This window comes from Pyxicephalus adspersus, chromosome 1, assembly GCF_032062135.1.
Source record: "Pyxicephalus adspersus chromosome 1, UCB_Pads_2.0, whole genome shotgun sequence".
Classification (NCBI taxonomy): Eukaryota; Metazoa; Chordata; class Amphibia; order Anura; family Pyxicephalidae; genus Pyxicephalus; species Pyxicephalus adspersus.
Genome location: NC_092858.1, coordinates 116,312,490 through 116,327,451, shown reverse-complemented (window position 1 = coordinate 116,327,451; position 14,962 = coordinate 116,312,490). Strand labels below are relative to the sequence as shown.

Genomic DNA, 14,962 nt, shown 5'->3' with positions numbered 1-14,962 from the left:
TCCCTGCAAGACTATTCCAGCTTCTATCATCTCTGTACAGATTTGTTAAATTATTTTATGAACTGGATCCATGCTCTTACACATTTCAGCTAATTGCAGAGCTCAGAAATCTGCCACAACCTGGGCTTCTGTTCATACCTCTACAAAATGTTACAAAAGTTGACATATTGCATTTTGCTTTAGACCATTACATGGCTAAATTGACAAAGTTCTAGCTGCAGGGTTTTGCAGTCCTTCCATTTGATGTATTTTTTTTTAAATTTTATTATCTTTCTAAAATAAAATAAAAAACTATGCAAGGTTGCCTTTAATAATAAAACCAGACATTTGAGATAAAATAGGAATTTTGGTTGAAGTATAATTTTAGAAAAGTCCTAAATCAACAGATGGATAACAGGATGGATAAAAAGGGATTATGGCCCTTAGGAGGCTGACCTTTCTTCTGCAGATGGCTTTATGGCCCACGGTTATCACATATAAAATGCTGTGCCCCTCAGTTGACAATAAAACAAATCCAATTACAATTACAGCAAAAGTTGAATGTTCTGTGACAAACAGTTAACCTTCACATACCATGATGCCCTCTTATAAAGTCCACTTATAAATGTTTTTACCTAAAATACAGATATTACCATATGACGATATACCTGTGGTTTGTAAATAGCAAACAAACAACAAAGTTGCTGTACTGCTATAGCTCTGTCCCACATAAATGTATCCCAGTTAATACAAATTTCCCTTTTTAAACATATGTGTGCATCATATATTTTTTTAGCAACAACTGGCTGATAGTTGGAAAACTCCTAAAGAGAATTTTTATTAGTTGAGGTTTGAGGTTACACTGGATTTGATGATCACATGACCCTGCCAGCCAATAACCAAATGCTATATTGATCCTATCTCTGGATGTTCTTTGATATGGAAAAAAAGGACCAATTTAGAGTTGTTGCCAAAGAAGCTGCATCTGTCCCTTTGCTAAAGTTATCAGTTTAAATGGGAATCTTTCAATCTCTGCAGAGTATTTTAATATGAGAAAACATAAAATATTAAAGGGAAGCTGTGTGTTTTCCTTCTCTTTTATAGACAACCTTTTTTTGACATTAGCCTAATATTAATAAATGTTTTGCTCTCATGATAAAAAAGGTGGTACTGTAGGCTTTTAAAAATTCTTCCACTCTGAGCCCTTTTGTAAACTTTCTAAATTAACTATAGTGTGAGCAATTTTTCACTCCATAATTATTCCCAAACCTTCACTGATTCGCTTCACACATGTAACAAATGTACATTTTTGCAGATCAATTTGGCTTTCTAATTTTCCATTAAACATAACTGTTACTTTTTTCTTTCCTGTCTGTTTTAGGAAAGCTGTCTCAATTCTTGGACATTGTAGACAGCAAATGGGTTTTAAGAATTGTGAATTGTGAAAGTCTCTCCATTTTTTGTTTCAAATCTCTTTTGAATGTTCATCCATGCTTTATGTTATTAATAATTAGTTTAATTATTTTTAAAAAGTCAGATTGATTTAGGATGAGACCCCTACTGTTTTCTGTTTTTTTTGTGTGTGAATATATATACATTGTTTTTTTTTCCTGTGTTTTATATTTTGCTTTTCCTTGCTGTTAGTTTGGAAAATTGGTTTATTTAGTATTTCATATGGATGGATTATCTATGCACATAGCACTTTTTGTAGACTCAAATTGCTTAATTTTCATTGTGAAAGATAGTATTCAGATTTATTTATTAATGCACTGCAGCCTCACTGGTAGATTGAATCAAAGACTCAAAGACTCACAAAACTGTACCCGTTACCAAATAGACAAGGTTGGATATGTTACAAACAATGATAAAGAAGTGTCGTAGTGGCTATTATGTGCAGGCGAGGAGTAGAGATGACATGAGAGATTGCAATATGTACTGAAAAAAATGCAGAGTTTTGAATTGTTGTGACTGAGTATGTTGTTGTTTGAGTATGTCTGCTATGAGCAAGTGCCTGTTCTACTGGGTCGTATGGACACTGGGAAGAAAAGTGTGTATGTGTGTAAAAGGCAGGATACAGAAGCTAAACTGGTCATTTGAATTTAGAACGGGAGGTAGAATATCATATGTAAAAATTCCACAGAGCTTTAATACTTTTTAGAATAGGGTGGCTTAAATATGTGATCTGGAAAATGTATTTCTGCCCATCTAAACCTATTGGAAAGAATTTCCCTTACCTCTGGGATCTACCCTATACTATTTTTTTTACGATTGTGCAGCCTTTTTGGAAGATTCCTAATTCTTACATTTTAAGTATGTGTAAATGGCTTTGTTATACCCCTGCATGTATTTATATACAGTGTTCCTTAGGATGTTGAGACAATATTGTGTTGATGTTTTCTATTGATTTATAGATATCACAACTTTCAAATCTATAGTAAAATAACAAAAAATGCATCCCAAACTTGCAAATGTATCTATTGCATATAGGGAAGAAAACCCAATCTGCCAGGCTGAAGACTCTGTTAATAAATTTGGTTTTAATGAACATGATCCCTAGGGTGATGTAATGGAGGCACTGATGTTGAGACACACCCACCCCTCCCTCTTTTTCTGTTCCTAATCCTTTGTTGGCTTTATTGCTCTCATGGGAAGGTCACTAAATCCATTAAAATAGGTCACACAGTGCTACTTCTTTGATGAAATATAGACCCTAATTTTTCACCAGCCACCAGGGCTCCCACCCCAAGGAAAATGCACATCATCATAGGCTTTTTATGGAATACAATTAATAGATAACAGCTCTTCAGCAAGCACTTAGAAAATGAACCAACGAGTGCATTCATAACAGCATCATTTATTTAAGAAACTAACATAATTTAAAGTGTGATACAAAGCAAAGGAAAACACAGAGAACCATGTATCTGTAGTGTATATATTTCAAAACATCAACCTATTTTACTCAACTTTTTATGGAGAATCAAAATGTTTCTTTTTTTTTTTTTTTTTTTTTTGAAATATGCATTGTCAACTTACCTAATTCGTAATTTAAGAGGATAGAGACAGCAAAAAAGAAGCAGATAAAGGTTGTGGGTATGTGCCTTCATAAGAATGCACTATATGCACACTTAGAAAGTCAGAGACAATATCACACAAACATAATTTTTTTATTCTTATCTAGATAAACATTCACTAAATACCTTTGGGAATTTTGCCAATTTTAACCAAACCAAACTTGCAACATTGACTGCTTGCCAACAAAATTAGATCAGAATGTATGTTCAGGTGTTTCTTTATTGTCTGCAGTGGGGTATGTAAAGATTTGCATGTGCAGATTCAATTTTTGTGCATATAAGGCTAATTCATTAACCAGGGTGGTTTGCTATAGAATATACACTTCAAAATCTGAACATACACCCGCTAAATCATGACATGCCTAAGTTAATGTTATTTTCTGTATTGCTTTTGGGTCTATCCAGCCAGTGGTTAGCATTTGAAATAGGAAGAGGAATACAATAATTTTTATGGTGGTGGCTGGAATATAAATGCTGACTTTTTTAAAAGATCAGCATATGGTAATTACAGTTTTTTGTTTGCTTGGGCACGTGTACTTCACAGTTTGGTAAGCTAATCACAAAACAAACTTTAATCACACAAGAAATATGTTGTACTAATTTTTAGTACAGCCTGTCAAAAGAGAAAGCAGAAAGGGAACAAGATGTGAATATTCAGTAGATGGTTTATTAGGACAGTACTGTACATCTTATTAGAAGAACTTCCACATTCACACGAGCCTGCGATTCCAATGTGTACAGCTTATGCGTGCCCTATTTTATTTTCTTTAACTAACACACACTTACTGACAAAAGAAGGCCAAATATGGCTGGATATCTCTTAAACAATAAGTAGATACAATATGTTAAATTTTGCTCTCTTAGAACCTGGTTAAGCACCAGAGTCAAGTATATTATTTGCCAAATGCTGACAGCAGTGTACATGTAGTAATTTTGATCTTCCATTCTCCATAAAACAGTGAACTATCATAACCCAATGGTGGAAGATTTTCTGCAGGTTGACAAATTTCATTGGCTACCTAGGTCAGTACTTAAAATTGGGAGATGGAGAACCATTTGCAAACTATGGGGTTCAAGATGGAATGCAAAAACATGATACAAAACCTCTTGTTTACACTCCTGTTGGCATGGGAACCCAATCATAAGCATCTGAGGTTTGATTATTTTCTCTTTTAAACTGAAATGGAAAGTTTGAGAGGATCATGCTTTATTTATATATTAACATAAGAGTTACAGTATGTTTGAAATTGCATAAAAATATTGACATAAATATCAAGTTATCTTCATTTTAAGAATGGTAAAATATAAGTAACCTATATTAGCAAATACAAAACTGTTTTTCTTGACCTTAACTGTAAATGTAAATTTGTAAATGTTGTACTTATTTTTATTATTCTCCTTGGAGAATTTCTTCATATAGTAATGTAATTTCTATAATATTTTATTTTATAGACACTTTTTATAGACATTACTTTTTAGACATTATGTAATCCTGCTGATGTGAACAAGAAAAATATCTTAATGCTAAAAACTTTCACACTAATGTACACTGCTCTTTTAAGTAATTTTCAGAATTTTACCTTTTCTTGAAATAATTTAATTAATATTTTTTTTTTATTTAAAACAAATATGCCATTTATTAGGATAGTGCTTGATATAATTTAAATTCATGTCAAATAAACATTGACCTGCGATAAAATAAACCCTTCTATACTGGCATGAAATATTGGTAAGTGATTAAAAAATATTAAATGGTTTTCCTTTTATTAATAGTGTAAAAGATATCAGGTGCAATATACTTGGACATAACTTACTCACCATACATCATCTTGTTAGAGCTCATTTCTAATTAATTTCTATGATCTCATCTGATTTTACAAGATGTTACTTAGTGTGTGATCCCAAAGCTGAGCCAGTCTGACTTATGGGTTTCCATTAGTGTATGCAGAAGTGATAGATGATGCCTGAACTTTACATTCTTTATCAAAACCTTCAAAGACGTTCTTTCTAAAGCTTTTCACTGAAGGCTGCATTGTAAAGTAGCCTTTTAAATTGACTTTATGCCCATTTATAAAAATTGGCTACATAATTGCACTTTGCTTAATTCAAATAGCCTAACTTCACTGTTAAATCACAAGGTGATGTATAATATATTTGTGTATATTGCATTTAGTTCATACTTATTTTCAGGAATATAAATTAACATAGACATGTTTGTTTATTTTGTAGTATAGGATTTGTAACTATGAAATATCTTATATCTAAACTTCAACCAGGTTAATGACCAAATATTTTGGATCTCAAAATTCTTTAACAATATTTCCTAGGCTATTATTCTAGCAGATTTACTGATAAAAACCTGTTCTTGGCAGAGTTCAAATACATAAGCTTCAGTTTGCATACATAACTAACCTGGGTTGATTTAGTATGATGAAGAAGTATGTTCACTTTGCAAACCAAAGTAAATCAGTTTTCACTTAAAAAAAAATGTAACAGGATTTGGCATTGCATGTGACTACAGTATCGGAATAAACATAATATTCTTTTATTTATTTAACCTTAGTGACTCAGAAAAATCCCTCCTGCCGCCAGTCTGCTCTGCTCAAATGTTTTATACAGTGCTTGAATGTGAAGACGTTTGAAAATAAACAGCTTTAGGGTTTTTTTAAGAAACTCACTAAGCACCACAATTACAAAAATCAAAATAATCGTTTTAAATATATGAATGTAAAATATAATAAATGAACCCAAACTATTATAATCATTTTTCATATCAGGACATGATAAAAAATCATCTGGTCCTACCCAGCTTGTATAATTATTTAAACTCTTCAAGGCTGGAGAGGATACACTTTTAGATGTGAACCTGGGAGCTTCAGCAAATCTGAAATGGATTTAGTCCAAGACTGAAAACATTTGCTAGCAAATACCTTTCAAGAAATGCATTCTAGGATTGCTGGATCACACACCTTCACTGATAAAAGTGTATTTTACAGCTTTGGAGAGCTTTAATTAATCAGACCCAGAGTGTCCTCTGACACACAATTTACCAAAAACAAAGTCAAAATAGAAAAGCCATGTATAAAAAGACAAAAAAAAAACACAAAAAAGACCCCTATGATAAGCAATATCATATAACTTGTAGAACCACTAAAAGCAGCTATAGGGTAATTTACAGTAATCATTTTTTTTGTGTGCATTTATAAGACTTCCACATAATTTTTTAGGAATTTGGCAAACTTTATTTTTACAAAATTGCTTCCATTCATTGAAGTCTCCGGATATTTTTTTATGCACAGCATTTCGATCAGGTTGAGGTTTGGACATTGACTGGGCCATTACAGCATAGTATCAATCTTTTCCTTCTGGTTTTCTTAGGATCACTGTCTTGTTGGAGGACCCAATTTCAAGCAAACTCTAATTGATGGCCTAACATTCGACTCAAGAAGGGAAATTGTACTAGGAATTTCTATCTTGTTCAGATGCAACTTTAAAAACTCAAGCTGTGTCTATTTTTATAGTATAGAGTAAAATTTTTAGAAAGGTTTTCTCTTGGCAACTTTTCAAAACACTATTATTTTATGCACTGTAATATCTAATGTGCTGAGACCTGTAGAGTCTGATATGTAATTTTTGAGTTTTCTAAAATTTCAAGTATTGCACTGTCTGACCTTAAATTAAAATTGCTTGAAAGTGAATGTGGAGTGAATTTTCTCCTAGAAAGATCAACAACTCTCATAAATGTTTTCAATTTGTGAATAATCACTCTCCTGTGTCACTGTCTGTATTCGTCTTTCATTTGCAACCCCTATTTATTGTACAGCACTGTGTATTATGTTGGTGCTATATAAATCCAGTTTCTAAATAATAATAATAATAATAATAATAATATTAATATATGCAACACCCTACTGATGTTGGTTCTGATGATGTACATTCCATTGCATGTTCAACCTGAAAGATTTTATACATTTCATTACACAGTACCTATTTAAAAAACAATATCACATTCACTCATGACTTTTTGAATGCTTGAAAATCTCTGCAAAGCAATAAGCTACACTTTTGTCATTTATGCTTGGTATTACTGACAAGGCCGAGTTATAACTAAAAATCTTTGAACTAGCATTGCAATTGAAAAGTGAGTTGACATATTCACATTTAGAGACCCAATAAATACTATTGCTTCCTATGACAGTTATTTGCATGACAGATAAATTTAAAATTTACAAAATATTTTGGATTTTATAATGTAGAAAGGTACAGCAATAGGTTTGTACAGTCAGTTTTTTTTGTATTGCTGTGTATGTGAAATTTCAAATATAGCTCATATTTATTACAAATTAAATTTTGGTATTAGCAGTGTTTTTTTTTTGTTTTTTTTTACTTACATTTTTATATTGTTTGATGGAGCTTTCTACTTGTAGAGGTGGTGAGCTTCCATGAAGTAAAATTTTTGTTGTTTGCAAATTTTAAATGGGTTGGTGGGAGGATATTGGCATTTCAGGAACCCTTTTCCAATTTTATGTTGTGGTTGTGGATTCTATATTAATTACCCCATTTTACTAGTGGTCAGATTCTGTAAAGGATACAGAAAATTATTTCCAAATTAATGACAATCACATGAATTTGCATTTTGCCAGTAATTGGAATTAGGATTCTATCACTTTATGGAGTGGGAATTATGCGATGAAACAGGGTTCAAATTGGTGTCCACTTATCATAAAGAATGTAGAGGGAATTCAACCCACTTGGCCTGGTTTCACATCAGTGCAGTGTGGTCAAACATTTTGGACAACCTATCAGGGGCAATATAGTTCTTTCTTTCCATTCCATAGAAATAATTTACAATTCAGTTAATGAGAAGATCCATTTATTTTACTTAAAAACTGTAATGTCACATGACATTACACACATTTTTTTCACATTTAGTGCATGTAAGCAACATATCACTTTGTGAATTAGAATTGAAGTGTGCTAGAATTTCACATTCTGTCCAAAAAGTTCATAAACATGCTTTAAATAGTACTTTCTTTGACTTTGAGGAGAATATATTTTTATTCCTTTGACATCCAATAAAACCTAATGCACGTTACTGGTTAATTTATTAATTAATCTAAAGACCAATTTAGTCCTTGTTGCAATGAAATGATGGCAATGTCTTTTGGCAAGTGTTCATGTTGGATATTAGCTGACATGTAGGAATGTATTAAGGGGCATGGATTGTCAAACAGCAAAAATTTTCTCCCCCTGTTCTATTTTTAGCTTCTCGTAGTTTGTATAATTTCTTTATTAGGGTTTATACACTGCAGTTTTCTATATTTTGTATTTTCTTCTACCAGTTTATTTGTTAGTAATTTAGCACATAGACTGTTGTTGCTATGTTTTTTTGTAGTATTTTATTTACTTTTTAAAAGTCGATTTTATGGTATATTGTATTTTTAAAAATTAAACGAAAAGCAAATTAAAAGCAAAATTCTTGAAAATATTGAACACCAAAAGTGTCCCACTTCACACTATGGGCCTGATTTATTAAAGCTCTCCAAGGCTGGAGAGAATACACTTTCTTTAGTGAAGCTGGGTGATCCAGCAAACTTGGAATGGTTTTTATTAAGTGATTTGCTATTTGTAAGCAAATGTTTTCAATCCCACACCAGATCCATTTCAGGTTTGCTGGATCACCCAGCTTCACTGATGAAAATGTATCCTATATGAGAAAATGTAGTCTTGCAGGAGTTAGGAGTGTATATATGTCATAAGTGTTGGAATTGTGGAAGACCTGCTGCACCCATGCAAGCAGGCTCTCCTTAAATGTTGGCAGTGGCCAAATTGCACTGACAGGAAAAGGGGCAATCAATTTAAACAATCCAAAAGGGATTTGGATCAAAATCAAAATCCAAAGGGTTTTCTGCACAATGTCAGAGGGCTAACAGTTTGTCTAAGTTTTTCTCAAAAAATAACTTCATTAAAATAGTCTGTGACTATTGCAACCGGCAACTTTTTTGCTCAAGAGTATGTAATTCATGATATTGAATAAAGAGTAGAGGTATCAAGAATATGCAATGTAGTAAGTGAAAGGGTCAAGAGTATGATAGATGGACTCCTTTTCCTTTACATAAAATAAAATGATTACACTAAAGCACTCAGTGAATATCGCTACATATGTGCCTTTATCTTTCACTGCCATCAGAAGACGGGAATCACCTTGGAGACAGAACACATGGCACTCAAATTCTAAAAATGAGACCTCTGGAATCCTACCTTGTACCCACAGCCTCAAAATGCTGCTGGTTCAGTTCGTTCTAGTATGTGAATGAGGGTGTTCGCAGGAACCAGCAGGATCTGTATAATAATGTGTGCCTTAGTATGACCTAATACACAATAGGATGTGTGACAAGAGGCCTACAGGTTTCAGTAAGAACTGTATATGATGTATAATATTTAGCTGGTGGATTGCAAACATGATCTGAAAACAATAGATTTCCTGGAAGAACATTCACATTCATATTTCCACTAGAAATGCCCAGGCCAATTTTAAGAATGACCACCTGCATCATCCCAGACTCCCAATGATAGCCTCCACCCAGAGAAATCACACAGTATAATATTTAAAATATATATTACATATTTTATACAGTTAGTAAAACAACATACCATTTTTCCTAGTTTTCTTTTAGAGCTAGTAATTAAAAAAGGATAACACACACCAGCTCCTGGAGTGACTGTAATACTGTTCTCCCAAAATGGGATGAACTGTAAACTACATCCCTTGCGGTATGGTCTTTGTCTCATTGACAGCTTCTGGGAGGTTTACTCTAAAACTTTTTGTCTAGTTAGACATATGTCACATTATGGATGTGCTCAATTTTTGGCTGGATGCGTTTAGCTTCTACCATTAGCCTAGGAAACCGCAAAGGATACAGGCTTTGATTTTGGTTCTGGGGCTTCAATTTCTGTGGGTTTGTGGCACAATCTATCTCTGTGTTTTGGAGATGTTATGATTATCTGCTGTCTTGATGTGAGTTTTTGGCCCAGGGTGCTTTTATCTTTTGCTGTGTATGGCTTTTATGTATTAGTTGAGATAAATTCATCATTTATGTTAAGCACACACTAACACATTTTCTTCAACCCATAAAAATTAAAGAATTTATCAATGTTTTATATAAATGAACATGGTTGTCAGATCAGAGTCCTAAATAGGAAATAAGGATTTTTCAATGCACAATTGTAAATTATTATAATTACTAATAAAATAATAACATAAGTTTGTACTGTGAAACAATTTACTACTTAAGTGAAATAGCTATATATTCTATAGGGGAATAGATGCAATCAATGCTAAAAATATGTGCAAACAATATATGAGAATACAGGCATAAAATGCCAGGATAGTATGGCCAAATAAGAACCACTCAATACAAGCAAGATAGGGTAAAAAAAAAAAGCTATTTTGATGAAGGTACACAATAAATGTGGCTGTAAGTGTCTCAGTGCAGTAAAAATCCCAAAACAATCTTCAAATGTAGGAAGGAACATATGTCATAAGGCATATCAGCCTATATGTCAATACCTTTGTTTAGTATATTCATAAAAGTAGACATTGTCAAGCCAAACATTTTTATCTTTGGAGAGGTTAGAGAATAGTTAATTTTTTTTGTTTTCACTTTCTTCCTGCCCCGTAGAATGATCAGAACTGAGAATATATATTTAAAATGTAAGGGGGACCACTATTAAAGAGAATATTTAGTTTTCAATGGTTTTAATGAATCAGTTATTAGTTTTTATGAAAACCTTACATGAAAATCTAATAAAAAACAGATATTTTTTGATAAAAATTAAAATTAAAACAAAACATATTAAACAAAATCTAAATTGTACATTGAGATTGTTGACTAATAACTGGTGCAAATTTAATTAGTACTTAGTGGTGCATGGCTAGAATCCAGGCAAACAATATATCAGGTACATATCAATCATTTACCTGATCCTCCAAAACAATTATGTATGTCCAGTTTGAACAACTGTAGCATGTATCCCCACTGGAAGAGTTTCCCTCTGTTCTCTTTTGATTGCAACTCAAACATTTTTATTTCCAAACAACCATTGTGTTGGATTAAATATGAATATAGTACTGATTTATTCTAAATCATGTTTGTGTAGTGTATTAGTATGTGTTTAATAGTTTATTATATGTGGTATAATAAATAGGTTGTTGTGGTTTTTTTTAATGTTGTTTCTCTAAATTGGTTGAACATTTTGCAAATGGGGAAAACACTTCCTACTTGCTATAGAGGTGGTCCTCCCAGAACACCCAGTGTAGAAACCAGGACTCTGTAATGTACATAGTGCAGGGGTTAGGACTTCGATGGATACAACTCTGTTGAGTATACAATGAGGCAGTCAGGTCTCTGTAGTGTACAAGTAAAGCAGGACTCCCTAGTGTACCATGATCAGGACTTTGTAGTATAGTATATTTGTAGTATAGTATACAATGCAGTGGCTAGGACTTTGAGGTGTACAGTGATTACAACTTTGTTGTGTACACGATGGGGCAGTTAAGTCTTTGTACCTAACCATCATGTGCAACAATCAGGACTTTGTTATGTACACAGTTTAAAAGTTAGAACTTACTTGGTTAGAATTTTGAGGTGTACACAATATAGCATTTGGAACTATATAATGTACACATTATGGCAATTGAGACTCTGTAGTACACAGTGCAGCTGTTACGACTCAGTTACTACTGTTACTAGTATACATTGCAGTGGTTAGGACTTTTTAGTGTACATTGTATAGCAGTTATTACTCTGACATTGTGAAATCAAGTCTATGTAGGGTACAGAGTACAGTGGTTGCAGTGGTTGGGACTTTGAAATATACACATTATTACAAATATACAACAATTGTATGGTTTCCATGAGACCAGGATTAAAGACAGTGTTTGGAGCACAGGGAGGGGACAACACAGGAAGGAGAAGCAGAAGGCAGGTGACCCAGGGAGGGGACATAAAATGGTCCCGGCCAAAGGAGGGTAACTATTGCTTGTAGGCCTTGTTTATAATATTGTTTGAATGGTGTTATGTGACTCTTTTCCCGCATATATGATTCTGTAAACAATATACCATTTTATTATGCAATTGTGTGTTATGTCCTTTGCCAACGATCTCCTCAGAACTTACAGGAGGAATTATTAATATTAAATTAATATTCATATTTTATTGGATATTGTCCTCAATATTTATAATTTCTTTCACAATCGGTACAACTCTGTTGTGTACACAGTGCAGCAGCCAGATTTCTATAGCGTACACATGCAGGAGATAAGTCTCTGTAGTGAACACAGTGTAGCAGTCAGGATTCTGTATTGTACATAGCATAGCTGGAGTGCAATTACCAGATGATGGCCTTTAATGAATGCATACTATTTTAATATTCCAGTGCTAATCTTATCAAATACTTTAATATGGAAAATGTGCTATGCAAAATAAAAATGCACATGGGATTATTTGGTTTATGTAGTATTATACAAAATCCAAACTAAAGTGTCAGAAGATCACTGAAACCAGCGAGTATAATAAATGTAGAATATATTGAAGACTCTCCTGCAGCTCTGTCCTCAAAAGCACTTACGTTCAGAATCTGAATTATTTATATTTAATTGGATATTTTTCTGTAATTGATTTTAATTGTACGTTTATTGTTTTCAGATACATTGAGATACACTTAGTATATCCACATAAATTAATCACTAGTACTAAGTTACATTAAACCCATTGGACTAGGCTACCTTTACGAACAATAATGACCAATAATATGTACAACCTAAAATAGACTTATGAAGTTTTATAAAGAGAAAAGTATCTAAAGGCAATCATATAGGAAAATACTAATTGGAAACTACTTCTTTACTTTATTACATGCTGGACTGAGTCAAGCAAGCAATACAGTAAATTCCTGCCAAGAATGAGCAGTGTGCACATCTCTACTGAAAACCAGGTTCACTTCCAGGTAGCATAGATATAATACAGCAAAGTTCCAGCAGGTGCTGTACCTATATTGAAATGTACATCACACAGACACACTGACATTTCAAAAGAACTTCTGGGACAAATACAAAATGAAACAGCATACATCAAGCAATAAGAAATAATTTAACACAAAAAACAGCTGTAAAAGTATTATAAAACTGAAACAAGTTTTAAGATTTACAATAGTCTAGTAGTAAACAAGATAACTTGATCTGGCTTAAATAGACATGGATCATGTTATATTGATCACTATTGGACTAATACTTTAATTTATTAATATTTAATTCATGTCGATGGCTTTGAATGATCTGCACCTCTTTGGATGTAGAATTAATTACCTTGTAGCTGCAGCAGGGGCCATGTTATCATATATTTAACAGCTTTAAGGTTTAGCCTTTTAAAGAATTTTCGATAAATGTTAATGTCTGGTTATCATGACTATTGACATTATATTTGTGTAGAATACACACAGGCCTGTTCTATAAACTCTTTCTAAGGATGCAATAGGCTATTTGCTTACTACACTAACTATATGCTAAGTTAATATGCTACCTACATGTACATGAAAACCAAGACCTATAAACCCATCACATGGCACTGAATTCCCTCTACTGTCTCTACTAATTTCCTGTATACTTTCTATCTTCCACTGTCTGGCACAAATTTGCAGATTATTGGTTCCTAATGTTTTATCACTGCACCTCTAAAATCTCTTGTTTAGAAACTGACTTCAAAGTGCGTGTATTTTTTGCCACACTTGTTTATATCATATCAAGGGGTACCTAAGGATTCTAATTGAATTATCTACTTTAAAGTACTCCTAAATTGTTAGATTTTTTATATTTCTAAAACCTTGTAACGAACAATTAACACACTTGCCCAATCCAGCATGCAAGACCTGGTCCTGAGATTGCAAGGCCAAGGATAAAGGTTGGAGTAATTTTCATATTGACCTAAAAAGAGCGCTAAGACCTAACTAGATGTGCATTCCTGTACATATTTTCTCAATGGTCCCTTTAAACATATCTCTTCATATGAAAAAAAACCTAAATAGGAAATTACAGAAATGCCTCCAATTATACATAGATGCCAAAATCTAAATAAAATTGCCAATGAACAAAATAGGAGTAAGAAACTGAAAGCATGTTTAATAGCAGTAACCCCAGCTGTACCTGTAGGCTGATGACAGGTGCCACAGCAGTGAATACTTGTGTGTTTCTCTTCTTCACATCACACACAGAAATCTGCAGCAAGGAGGGAGGGTGTAGGTCCAGTGCGATATATATGTATGTGTATCAGGATGCTGCAAGCTGACTGCATCAGTATATGCTCCTCCTCCTCTTCTCCCTCTTTCCTTATCTCTCTCTCTCTCTCCTTTCCTCACTGTCTCTTATTCTCTCCCTTCCTTTTTCTCAGTCTCTCCCTAACTCCCTCCCCTTTTCTCCAAAATCCTCCCTGTGAGGGCAGGAACACAGACATTGGCAGATGCACAGACTGTGTGCACTAGGTCTTTTATATGTAAAAGACAGAAAATTAAAGATTATCTTTCTCTTACATTACCCCACATGCTGCATATACTCTTTTAACATTTAATGTTTTTAAATCTCAGCTTCCTTACTGTCATACTGCAGATATTTTTTTCACAGATGCATTAATCAAACTCAGCAACTTATCAAATGAGGATGCAAAGTATGAATAAATTCAGCAAGCCATTCCATGGATAATTAGCATTTTGTGCTGGACAAAGTGCTGTGTGTTTATTCATTTTATTATCTTGTATTTAAATAATGGAGATATATTAGACAAGGAATTACAAACTCACCTTCCTCCTCAAAGGGGCTCAAAATTGAATGCTTAGAGCTTGTATTGTGTTTTCCCTGGATA

General features: G+C 33.2%; 1 protein-coding gene across 1 annotated transcript in view; it reads right to left on the bottom strand.

The window, feature by feature from the left end:
• Positions 1-14,412, bottom strand: part of CNTN2 (contactin 2) — a 63,535-nt gene extending 49,123 nt beyond the window's left edge. Inside the window, exon 1 of the mRNA XM_072424900.1 lies at positions 14,251-14,412. The gene's annotated coding sequence lies outside the window, so the exon portion shown is untranslated. The remainder of the gene's footprint in view (positions 1-14,250) is intronic.
• Between the last annotated feature and the right edge of the window lie 550 nt (positions 14,413-14,962).